Here is a 13,928-nt window from a genome sequence, read left to right on the forward strand (position 1 = left end):
GAAGGCTGGGTGAGTCACAAGAGACTGACGGCGGTCTGGATCGCAGACAAGACAGACCGATGGTTCGCTTGTTTTTTTTTTTTGTTGTTGTGATTGCTGATTGTGCTGCAATGTTATGTGCGCGTCGATACTAACGTTTCATTTTTATTTCACCTTCTTAGAAACAATTCAATCAGATATCTGTTTGTTGTAAAAGGAGCACTACAAGCACTTTAAAACGCTTGAGCCCAAATTCAGACGCCTTATAAGTACTTCTGAACGTGTTTTCCACCGGCCGGGGCTTCATTTGAAAACTTAACCCTTAATACCCTAATAATATCAAACAATAACCCTTGGCTTTAAACCAAGCATGGGCAACTTAAATACTGGAGGGGGCCACAATTTTTCATCGGTGCACTTTCGAACCAGATGTATGACAAAAATGCTCCTATGGACAAAAAACGTGCATATGTGAAAAATACGTGCTCTTACTATAGTTCATGTTTAAAAGGTCCACGATCAACAACGATCAACTGGGGGCATGTGAAGCTCTTTTGAGACTTTTCTGAGATGAAGGGCTATATAAATCTGACTTGTTTTAACTTGTTTTAAGATCAATCCGTTATCTTGGTTTGAAACGTTTATTTGAAAGCTAAACTATAAACTATCATTTGAAACTCTTTTTCTATCCTTTGAAAATATTGAATCAGGCTTCAAAAGGTCATTTGACATTTGAAATATTCCAGTTCTTTTTTTGTTGCATTTCCCCCCCTCTGTGAAGGCAACACAAAAACGCTGGATTATATCATTTTTGGGCACAGATAACCACAGTCAGGTTTCAATCTACTGTCGTTGGAGCGCATTACTTTTTTGAGATTCTCTAGAAAAGAGCCCCTTAAAAAGCTGTCGACAAGAGCCCTCATTGGAGCAAAGTCAATCCAATTATTTTTCCAGTCATGGGAATGATTATGACGTTCCTGAGGCAACCTTAATGAAATTAGCCGTTTGATTAGTAATTCCATGCCGAATGGTGTTCTGTCTCTGTCTTGTTAAGACAGCTAATGAAGCCGACGACTCATGCATGTCTTCCCCAGGTGCTACGCACTTAAAAAAAAAAATCCAGTTTTAGCCCGTCGGTCAGGCGGTGGACGGTGGCGGCACCGGCGTCATTTTTAGGATCCCGGCAGGCCTGGGAATTGGACTCGGGTCGGCGGGAGGGCGGGTCCGCGAGGGGACGCGGTCGCCGAGCTCAACAGTCTGATGGCGAAGCTAATTAAACGAGACGGGGGGGCATTAATTGTGCATGTGTATGTGTGGAATGACTTCTAACAAAAGGGCTTACACACACATTAGGTTGAGACGGGAGGAAAAAATAATCGGTCGGTGGAAGGCACATTGTCATTCCGGAAATCCGCCACTGCTTCCATGGTTACGCAGGTGCGCTTATATGCGGGAACACGGCGTACACTATGGAAACACATGAAATGGCGCCTCAGCAAAACACGTTCATGGGCATATTCATTGTTTTCACAATGTAAAACAGTTCGCAGGAGTCTTAGTAAAATGCCTGTGACACGCTTTCATCAAAATACCCAAAAGGATCAAGAATTATAGGACACTTTACACAGTATCGCTGATCATCATCAGTGCCCATGATGATGACAAAAGCATTTTCACTCATGGAGGCAGCACTTCGTACACCGGTCTGCGGTAACGGGACGCACAGAGAGAGGGGAAAAAAAAATATTAATTTTTTTTGCAGTGAATATACGTCGGACCACCACCCTGTCGATTACCTGACCGTGTTGAAAGTGGCGCTGGATCTTCACCCACACTCTAAAAATAGTTGGGTTGAAAATAACATAATTTGGGGTCAAAAATGTACCAATACACAAATTGGGGTTAATTTGACCCACTTTCTTGCATTGTTTTGTTTCTGCAAAAACAACCAAGAAAGTTGGATAAAATTGACCCAAGTTGTGGATCGGTCCATTTTTGACCCCAACTGTTTTTAGAGTGCAACCTAGCGGACAAAGTCTGTGTAGGGATGGTTATTAATTAAAGTACAGCAGAACATTTTTTTGGTTGAATTTACTCAATTTTATTTCATGGATCCAGATACATTACAGTAAGTAGACTATACAGCTACTCAAACAATGTATCTGGATTAGAGATAGATCGATATGCTTTTTTCAGGGCCGGTGCCGATACAGATTATTAGTAGTCAAGGAGGCCGATAACCGATATTTGGAGCCGATATTCATTTTCTGTGAAAAGGAAAATATTGGCAAAATCTAAATGAATTTTTCTCTTAACTTTGTTGTAACGTCTTTAAGCATGTTTATTGAACAATGTTTCAGATTTGCTTAGTGGTGATTTTTTTTTTTATAATCATTATTACGAGAAATGTTTGACAGTATACATCTCTGTTATAAAATTCTAACAAAACGTTCAGGAAGCACCCAGGTTTGTCAGCATGTCTTAAAAAGGATAAAGGAAAACTTAAACAATAGCTCCGTGTAGTTTTCTACAATAAATGAAAATTTAAAAATGACAGGAATGTTAAACTTTCACATATCTTTGTTTTGATTTCCACAGTTTCAAATTGATTTATTATCGGCCAGCAGAGTTTTAAAAAAGGCCGATGCAGATATTCATCAAAAAGCCAAATATCGGTGCCGAGAATCGGCCCGGACGATAATCTGTCCATCCCTGATCTGGATCCAGACTATTTTATTGTGTGCAACAACTTGACCAAATAAAATTGAGTAAATTCAACACACCATTTGTTTCAATGTATGTTAGCCCTGCTGTTTTGTACCAGTTGGGCAGAAAGACTCACTGCCAGACATTTTCAGAAAGGCAGAAAAAAAAAAAAATCGTACTTGATAGGTGGGCAGTGGGCACTCCACAGACGCGACTGCTCTTAACAAACAATTGACATCAGTTTTCAAATCATATGCCCCCTTTAACAAAAACTTTTATTTTGTCCATCAAAGTGCATCATTTTGGGCAGGTGAAGTAGAACTTTTCATAAAGTCGACCCGCTCGATATGGGAGGGGAGCTGAGGGAGCAATGCGAGGCCTTGTTTCGGACTTTGCTGTCTTTTTAGTCATGCGTGGATGAAGAACAACAAAGTGTTGTCAGTGTTTTCATGCTTGGCAAACTCACGACCGCCGAAAAGTGACTGACCGCACTGACTCCATGTTGCGTTCAGCAATGATGGAAAAACATTGCATGAGTAATTTAATGATAAAGCGTTGCTCCTCTATTTGTGTCCTGCTACAGCATGAGCAACTAACTAGAGACTGTTTTTCAATTCAGAAAAAAACACAAACTACACCTTATTTATAGATATCTCTGACATGTTCTTGCCTTTTGAGTAACGGGCGAGTGAGAAAAATCAAGGACATGCAAGTACCCATGGATAGATTATGATAAGAAAAGATAATTAGCACGACCAACGTATTTCAGTGGGAAGGCATAGGGCAGCATGTGAGGCGAGGCGGCTTAATTGGCTTTGTCTCTGCACAACTTGAGAGTGCAAACACGTTTGGGTCTTGGCCCCCTGCTATTGGCGCTGCACATCGGAAAGGCGAAGTGTGTGTGTGTTGATTCAATTAAAATAATGGCAAAAGTACTCACAATCTGGACTAGGGCTGAAAAATTTTGAAAAAAATAATCAAATGGTGATTTTTCTTTTTGCCTTTAATATTGCGTTTGCGATTTAATTTGCTATTACTTTTTCAAGGTCCTCTTCCCCTTTTTTTTTTCCTCAGGTTGAAAAAAATTAGCTCATTTGGACAAGTAGGAAGTAGCAGGTACAGCTGTCCTTTTTTTTAATGAACTGCACAAAAGTTGACAGAGAAATTAATAATCAAGTACAGATACCTGTAACATCTACCCAAGTACAGTAATGAAATATTTGTACTTCATTCAGAAGGTCTTATTTTCACTGCACTGCAGTGAACATTCACAGTGTGAAGTTTTGCATTTTTTAACTTTGCTATTTCTTTAGCTATGATTTTTTTTTTCCCCCCGCATTTGCCGGGATGACGTTTAGCACACCGCAGGAATGAAAGTGTGAAATGGTTTCAATTTAAGTGTAGCATGTGGCAGTGGGAGTGAGAAAGTCAAAGTGACAGGCAGCAGTGGCGTAAGCATACCACAACTGTGACACTTTTTTTTTTTTTTTTTTAAACATCTCGGGAACAAAACGTCTTCCCGAATGAAACATTTCACATTACAGCTGCTTTACAATTTCTCCTCCTGGTGTGTGCACCTTGGTCACTTGGTGGCAGTATAATACAGCCTTACGGAAATATTGCAGATGGAGGCAGTCTCTGCTCCTCAGTAAAACACATCAAAATTGGTAGTTCATCGCAGAGGATAAAGAATACATGACTACTACGACTGCATTCCTGATCACAAGGTGACTGATCCCAGCTGTTACGTCTTGAATCCGACGGCTTTTTTTATACAACTTTGAAATGTAAAGTTAGCATGGATGCTAAGGCTAACACAAGTGCAAAAGGGCTGTGAATGAGTCCACCATTTTTTTTTTTTAATCAATGTGATGTGAACGTAAATTGACGACAATTCTACTCGACCAATAAGTCAAGTGATAAGCGAGGTGTCAAAACCTGCACATCCTATGGAAATGCAGCGTGAAGGTTTCAGACTCGCTAATAACACGAGGCATTCAACGAACACTGTATGATGGAAATCTAAATTTGAAAAGCAGACGTGACGGAGGGAGGGAGGGAGGTTGGCGGGGGCGGAGGGGTTTAAAGTCTGCCGTCTTCCTACTGAATAATTCCTGAATGTCGAAGCAACTGTTGCTTCAAAAAAAAAAAAAGTATAGTAAATAAAATATAACACTAAATAATGTGGCTGAGAGCATGTTTCAAACGCTATTAAAGCGGATTTGTCCAGTAATTATACACTATCGAGGGTAAGGTTTAATGAGGTGGGCTTTGGAATAAAAACAAGATGAATGAATAATCACATTTTGGAGCTTGTTGTATAATCAGATGAAGTAAGGAGACTCATTATTTGTGCGTTATACTGAAGACCGATTCTAATCGGGTGCATCTGTTCTGCCCGAAAGCAAAGCCGCTTTTCACACGTTGGAATCAGGGCTGCCCGGGGTCATGAATAAACATGACTGGTCCTTATTAATAATGCATCTGCAGCTCTTTTCAGCAAATACTGAATTGTAGATGTCCTCGTGTGTTCCTGGCCGCTAGTTACCCCAACATGAAGACGATGCCATGTCTCATGTTACTACGTCTTCCAACTGAGATGAAGCTGCTCTGCGAGACCCAATAACACTGCTCAACACATTTGTATGGCATTTTGGAAACAGAAATGCAAAGTTGTTTTTTTTTAAACGCAGATTCTGAATCTGTGCTGTTTTTTCTCTGGCATATCAGATTTCCAAAATAATAATATTCAGCAACAGGTGGATTTTTCTTCTGCAACTTCATGTCTATAAATTACAACGCATGGTTAGTAAAATACTTTATAGGTCAAACTTAAAAACAAAAACTGAAAATATCTAAAAAAAAATCTGCTGTGTTAGAAAAAAGAAAAGACATTTTTGAAATGGGGCTCAAAAATGTGTTTAGGACACATAAAGTCATCTCTGATTCAAATTTGCTGTTGACCAGTGTAACCCTCATAAGGATCGCAGACAAGAAAGCCGTGCATATACATTTTGTCATTAGGCTCCATGTGTTATTCACTCATAAAGTGCAAAACAAATGCTCAAAATTGTTTATGCGCCGATGGTTATTCAGATCACTAGAAAAAATGTAATGGGGCCCTTGTCTCATTAACATTTCATGACTGTATACTAATTTTGGCAGAATGCTGTTATGTTATTGCTTTTTAGTGTGGCAGGTTAGAGTGGAGATTAGGGACCAAGCTCTGCCACGAATACTGAAAAAAAAGAGTTGCTAAAGAGTTACATTCCAGACCACCCCCACAATACGTTAAATACGCAATGTAGAACTATCCTATTTAAATACTCTTGAGGCATGTCTTTATAGCATCTACATCTGATTTATTTAAGGTCATTAAACACACAAAATAATACAGAGACATTCAAACACATAATACATTGAGAGTGCAAGAGCAATGCAAAACAGACATATATATATGTACAAAGTAACAAAGTGCCGATCCCTCTGTGTTTAAAGCATTTTTCCTACCCTCACAAACGTGTCATCTCACAGTATACATCAATAATGATGCCCAAAGATGTACATTATAAAATGAGCCTACAGCAGTCACATTCTGTAGGCGTAAAAAGCAGGATCACAGACGCCGACTGGACAAGCAGGTGGTGCTGAAATACTTCCTATTTTGTTTTTCTTCTTTCACATTTACAGTCTCAAACTAGTGCACCGCCATCTAGTGGACCAGACCAGAGGTCCACTAGACCAGAATAGTTATTAACTGTACTAAAAATGGAGGGGGAGCTACTATGTTAATAATTTAAACCGTAAATATACCATAAACTCATCATCCCAAAACACTTTATTTCCAAACCTATTTTACAACATTACCCTCTAAAATAATGATCCCAAAAAAATGCACTGGAAGTGTGTGTGTACATGCACATGTGATGAAGGCTGTCCCTAACTTAGCTCAACGGAGAAAAAAAAACTATTAGAATTACAAATTAGATTTTTGTGGGGAAAAAAAATCTGATATTTTTTTTCATGCCATATCACACAGCCTTCATGCACGGTGAATGATTTACAATGTCTGGTTGTTGTCAGCATGGCTCCTAGTATGCGAGCTCACTAAGGAGAAGCGGGCCTTTAAAAAAACATCTAATAAAAAATTCAGCCGCTATAAACTGCCAACACTCACACGGGGAATTAACTAACTCACTGTCGTAAGTTGGATCCGGAATCCCAAACAGGAAAAAAAAAACAACTTCTCTCTCTCTCTTGGTTTGCCGGAGCATTTTTGGTCAGTTCTAGAAGAAGAAAAAATGTTTTAATCGTAAACAGTCCAACAATGATTCAGCTCAGACGCTAATAAATGCAAACCAATTCCAGTTGGCGGCCGAGGAGACAAAACACTCCCAAATCGATGTTTTTTGGCTTTGTGGAAACTTTTTACTCACCCCAAGGAGAAAACTATACTTATTTTTATTTCTTAACTTTAAAATGCCTCACGGCTTCCCCCTTGTTGCTCCTTTGTAGCATCTCAGGAGTGATTGTGAAATAAACACTTAAGGAACAATGTAAAAGGGGGGGCTCTACCTGCTTTCATTGTTCCATTTACATGCAAATCCATTATTTTATGGCATTCATTTTGGGCGTACTCACACTAGGCCACAAATTGCTGCATTTTGGGTTTTTTTCTGTGCTAGGTGGTGGTCAGTGGTACCAGTAACTATTATGTAACGCGTTACTGTACTCCAAAATGTGCAGGTTTTCCATTCACTACTAATCTAACGAGTTAATTTCCGCAGTCATGTAATCAGTTACAGATACTCTTCAAATATAACAAAAACATGACTACGTCAGCAGTAAAACCATTGTCCCATTCCAAACATAGGTGGCTAGCGACGAGCTGACGAGCTGCAGCTAGTGCTAGCATGCTAACACAAACATTGAACTGACTCCCCAGTTACCTATATGTTTTACTCACGTACGACAACATCCATGGCAGAGTGTCGGATAGTTGACAGACATATAAGGCAGTTCAAAGCGGAAGCCGCAAAAAAAGATCTGTTTTAGAGCAGATAATTTCACCTACCACCAAAGAGCTCCATGCAGGGCCTTCTCACACACTCATAATAACAAATTATTTTTTCAAACCAATTATTTTTTCAAGTACGTGTTCAGGGAATCCAATATAAAAACATAACATCTCTCCCCTTGAAATTGTGCCTGCTAGGGGGCTGAGACAGACGTGGCTGTCGCCTGTTTGACGATGATGATGATGATGATACCGAATGGAGCACGCCAGGGGGACATCAGGAGAATATTTAAGATATATATTTTCAGTTTGTATGAAATAATCATAGCAAAATAACACAAGGTTATTTTAAGAGGAAACAAAGACTTCCACTTCCGGGCCGTTTAATGTATACCCTGGTAGAGATTTTTACGGTCTAAAGATGTGACACACAAGGACATACTTCGCGCGCAAAGGGACTAAATGGTACTAAATGTTAACAGTTACTTAAAGCAAAATTGCCATCCCGTATTACACACACAAGACAGGCTGGGCATGTTTCTGTCAGTCAGTGAAATGGCGTCCTGACTCCTGTGGCATTAGCCGTGGTATTACATGTGTTCAAACACTAGAGGGCAGAATATGCATGTGCAATGTGACTATTAGGAAGCATATTGAAAAACGTTGTGCAGGCAATTAATGAAGGCTTTGTAGAAGAGCACATGTAGTTGTCTTGATTTTTAAAATAACACAACACAACACGTTCAGTCAGTATTTGACACGGTTAGGGACGAATAGAGGGACGGACGAAAACCCACTTCCGTCCTTGCTTAGTCCATCCTTTTTAAAAGACTTCTCGTCCTCCGTCCATCAGTCCACAAAATGAGCATCCGTCTGAGACGGACGGGCAGACCGTTCCGTCTCTGGGACGGAATGCCCACCTCTGTTCGATAGCCTGTCTATAGCGTTTTGCATTGTGTAAGCACCGAGCTAATGGAAGGCAAAATGTGTTTGTCAAAAAGCATATATGAGAAGAGGACCTTGAAGAAATAATTGCATATTATTGAGGGGGGAAAATAATTGCAATTAAATTGTTTTTCAAAATCGTTCATCCCTCGTCTAGATGATGTCATAACTGTCTCATACAATTAACTTGAATAACAAAACCGGCCTCTATTTCTTCCTCCCAGTCACATCTGCATTGCAAGTTTAGTCCGAATTGTAGGCAGTCCCGCGGCGGGAGATGCTTTGCGGAGACCATTAAATGTGGAGAGACAGAAAAAAAAAAAAAAGAAAGTTCTCCGTTTAAAGTTCCTTTAGAGGCCCGCGTGTGCCACTGATGCTTGGCTTTACTTTTGTGAAGCCATGGGGAGGCTCTGTTCGTCGGACTGCCTCGCCCGCCAATGCCGCTCAGTGGCAGTACATCACTCACAACTACACAACAGGGAAATGGGGGTGGGTGAGCTACAACGCAAGAGCAGCGGGGGAGGGGGGGGGATGAGAGTGGCAACATCTAATCGAGAAAGAACTGTCAAAGGGTATAAATTATTTGGAATGCTATTGTAGCAATGCGTTTATCGTTGGGGTTGGAGTTTGCAGTGCTGTAAACCAGCACCTCCAACTCCAACCACGATAATAAACACAAACAAATGTTATCAATAATTTCATAATAGTTTTCATTTGGTCACTCGTTTTTCACTGAATAAAGCAAGATTCTTAATGACACTTTTCATGTATTTACATTATATTGCAGACAGATTTTTTTCTATCCCCCAACTCACATGCAGTGCCTATGACTACAAACCCAGAAGGGTTCTGACGTCAGCAGACTCGAGTCAATTAGTGGAGCCCAGAGTTCAAAGCAAACACGGTGAAGCAGCATTTAGCTGTTATGCTGCATGCAAGTGTCTGTTAAATATCATTTTGTCCCCAAATCTTGTTTTTCTTCTGTTTGTGTGTGCTTTTGTAAATGTCTTTGAATTTTGTGTTTGTAACGATGTGACGCAAATTGAGTTACCGTGTGGTATGAAATGCGCTCTATCAATAAATCTACCTTGCGTTGCCTAAAAAGTGCTCGTTGCAGCGTATACTTGAATGACAAACTCTGAAGTTCCCACAGTGAGATAAAAGATCAGCCTGTTGTCCTTTAAAATACAAGTCAAGAGGCTGCCCTGGTGAGACGTTCTTACATGTCTCATTAGCATGTTGGGCTTTGATTGTATTATCTGGGGCTCGGCGCGTACAAACAGATACCGTGAGCCAGAACATTTCTGTGAGGGGCTTTGGGAAATCTTTCAGCTCCGCGCACACGCTTGCCGCTGTGACCAGCACAAAATAAGACAAAACGAGTGTGCCAGAAGAGAGCAGACCTCCGCCAAGGAAACAAGGAACTGGTGTCCTCCTCTTTATTGACTTATTGGCTTATACATTGTTTTTTAATCATCATCTCCATGCCGCAACGTTTTATTGGCGAACGCTGAGAGGTCCCGGGAAGAAACTAGTTCTCTTGGAGAATGTGGAAAGAGGGGGCTTCAGGAAACAAAGCATCAAAACTGAATTTCTGAATCTCGAGTAATGTCGAGAACAGATCGAAGCTACTGAAAGAAGAAACGGAGCTGAGGTCAAAGTGATTTTCTTTTTGCTCCGAAGAATTCTTTTCAACTTGATCTTGTGTTCATTTGTACTTAGCGACTTTTCAGGGTGGCGATCTGTAAATAAAGTGAAGCACTCTTGTGAAAACGTCCCGCCTGTTGACCGAGGTGACGGACCGATACATACTGCAAATACTTTATGGAGGGATGAAACAGCTGAGTGTGCAGACATTACAAACACTGAGAACGAGACTTTATACACTACAGTTAAAAAAAAAAAAAAAAATCAACTCCCTGTTGCACTCCCGTCCTGTCGTTGGCAGTAAAAGCACTAACAATACAATAGTGGGGGCCAAATGCTCCACACAAAAATGAAAATGAATAAGGCTCATTCAAATTGGTTGTGAACTTTGTGGTAATTTTGTCCCAAAATCACTCTGTTGCTAACCAAAAGAGCAGCACCTACCAGAGCATGGGAACAGTCTCTGCAATGTATTGAAGGGTGGAGTATTATTATTATTATTATTATTATTATTATTATTACCAACACACGTGCATGGACATAACAATCCCACGCTCACTCACTGACACGCACACACACACACACTCACAAAACTAGCAACATGCACAAAAACACATGGATTGACATAACCTTCACACACACTCATACACATCAACATAAATTACCTACACACATATGTACATGCGCACTAACACGCATCTGCCCCACATGATTCACACATGCACTCAAACACACGCACACAAAAAATTACCAATATCCATGAAAGCACACAGATTGACATTAACCCCGCGACACACACACTTGCACAAAAACTTACAAACACGCATTTAAAGCACACGGATTGACATAATCCTCCCAAGGCGCGCACACTAATTCACACGCAAGCAGACGCACACACTCACTTACTCACACTCTCTATTATTATTACTGTGTAGGATAACACACAGATGGACACAACACTCCCACACTCACACATTGACACACACACACACACAAAATTACCATCACACAGACAATCAGGAAATCACACAGATGGACATAACCCTCCCACATTCACACACGGACTCACTCACTCACTTCTCAACTAAACTCAATACACGCACACACATAACACGTCATGTCATCTTCCAAACCGCTTATCCTATATAGGGTCGCGGGGAGTTGCTGGAGCCTATCCCAGCCGTCAATGGGCGAAGGCAGACTACACCCCGAACTGGTCGCCAGCCAGTCGCAGGGCACACATAGACACTGTCACTGAGCGGGAATCGATCCCACGCTGCCCGCACACAACTCAGGCGTGTGTACCACTACACTATCAGCGGACACCACACATAACACTCACACGCTTAATCACACACACACACACACACATGCAGGACAACACACAGATGGACGTAACCCTTCAAACACACATGCACACACAGCCTGAGCCCAGACATAACCCAAGCACACTGCCCCGCGTCCATACACGTACCCCAGTGACCCCGGCGAGCGAACAGCCCGCTGTAGGAGGGAGGCCACCCATCGCCCCTCGGTTGAGGGAGGCAAAAGGCCGAGCGTGGCGGCGCTCTACAGCGCCGGTGCTCCTCATCTGGCTCGCCCGTGGACAAAAAGGCCCGGTCAGTCCGTTGGAGTGCGAGGCACGCACACGCCACCACTCCACCATGTGACGAAGGCTAATAAACTAAGTGGGACACCAACAGAGACCGGTTTACAAAAGAGTCACTGGATAACGGTTATAATAATAAAATTTCAAAAATCTCTACTAATGACGTGGCCTACCTATCAGGTTTAAAAATGAAGCCTCACCCCTGTTTTAGTTGGAATAATATGAGAAAAAAAAAACCAATACTCTCAGTGCTTCAGTAAGCTGTAACAATATTAGTCATTTTACGCAGAGGATAAAGAATATATGCCTGTGAGTATTGTGATATTGTCCGTTTACATTGTCTTTTATTGGACAGATGCATAACCTCATTTCAGAATTGTGTATCAAATTGGTAGCCCTCCGCAATCAGCTGTGACTTTCAAAAAGGTCGGTGAACCCTGCTCTATGTTCTCTAGAGGACATATTTTCAAACATGGATGGCTGGAATTTTATGAGTAGAGCACACTGACTGGCTGCAAGTGCACATTTCAGCAGACTGTATGCGCGAGATGAGGCAATGTACCTCTCCAAAGATGAGCATCCTTACAGCTTGAGGGCAAATCAGCAAGCAACACCGCTGATGAGGTGTGTGCAATAAATAAAAAATGAAATAAATCACAAATGCGAGACCAGAGCGGAGCACTAACGCCCCCCAGTGGCACCTAGGGCGTATGAAAACACCTGTAGGCTCAATCAGCCGTGGCCGTGTGGTAAAGCCAGATGTGAATGCTGGGGAGACGTTTTGATTGACAGCTTCCAAATTAATCCCAGGGCGGCGACGGAGGCAGCATCATTTCACCTCATCTTCCCTCTCTGTGCTCCCTCACTCGCTCGGAGCGGCTGGCATCCCGTAAAAATTCTGTTAAGCCGAGCGGGTGGGTGGGAGCGGGGTGGTGGGTGGGTGATGAACTCCTACTGCACTCCATCGGCATTCGAAAAAAAAAGGCCAGCAGTGATGGCAAGAAGGGAAGTGGGGGAGGGATGTGTAGCAATGACCATAGAACCGGAAGTTGAATTAGTCACGACGGTGAAAAGTCTGTCTTCTCACTACTATATGAGCCAATACAATTAATTACACATGACAGTTACTACATACCAGATATCATATATGTGCAAGTCACAAGAAATTCTCAAGCCGCAACCTTCAAGTTTCAAGCAAGTCCTGAGTCATTGTGTGAAATATCAGAGTAAACATGTATAACAATCAGATTTAAAAACAACATACATTGTGTTTGGTGCCAATCTGGTTCCCAAATTTATTAGATGAATGACAGTCATTGACTTTGTTGTCCATTTTGGAAGTTTACGTGCATTAGTTTACGGGGCCCTACACATTCAATATGGCGGTCACGCTCACGACCAGAAAAGTACTCAATGTACATGCTCCACTTATCGATGTCTATGCTTAAAATAACGATCGCTGTTTTAATGGCATGGTTTCAAGATTACAGCTCTCCATGGCGCCTAACCTACCGCTTTATTGGTTTCTCAATTAAATGAAGAAGACGAAGAGATATGTTTGTGTTTGACCAGCGATTAGTGAGCTAAACTGTCGACCTAACCTAGCTATCTTATGTTCAGAGAGGAACAGTCGAAACGAACAGTTCGGACAGTTTTCACAAACCATCCCATCTATAGTTGCGTTACTTAGCTCTACTTAAATGTTCACGATACATTTTTTACCAGACCCAAACAAATGTTTGTATCTCTTGCTAAACTATGACGTTAGCTTACCTGTGTTTGTGGATCGAATTAAGTTAGACGTCTTCATTCCTTGAGGCGCAAACTATGCGTTTTGCCATCCTATTTTTGCCAACAACATCGACAAATCCGTTAATTGAATGATCCTGGGAGTTACTACCATCGTTGTTGTGTTGGTCGCCACTTCACACCCAACAGTGGCGCTGATTGGGTTGCCAGGTTGGTTTGAATGACACAAAACCCCTCTTTTTATTTCTTTCCCGCTTTACTTCAAAAGGCCAACTG

The 13,928-nt window shown here is 41.5% G+C and overlaps 1 protein-coding gene across 1 annotated transcript in view; it reads right to left on the minus strand.

The window, feature by feature from the left end:
• The window catches only part of grid1a (glutamate receptor, ionotropic, delta 1a), a 287,874-nt gene extending 274,027 nt beyond the window's left edge, over nt 1-13,847 (minus strand). The window contains exon 1 of the mRNA XM_086045124.1: nt 13,677-13,847. The gene's annotated coding sequence lies outside the window, so the exon portion shown is untranslated. The remainder of the gene's footprint in view (nt 1-13,676) is intronic.
• Nucleotides 13,848-13,928: the final 81 nt, after the last annotated feature.

Source organism: Filicampus tigris, chromosome 11 (genome assembly GCF_054856515.1).
Source record: "Filicampus tigris isolate MCC_2025a chromosome 11, RoL_Ftig_1.0, whole genome shotgun sequence".
NCBI classification, from domain to species: Eukaryota; Metazoa; Chordata; class Actinopteri; order Syngnathiformes; family Syngnathidae; genus Filicampus; species Filicampus tigris.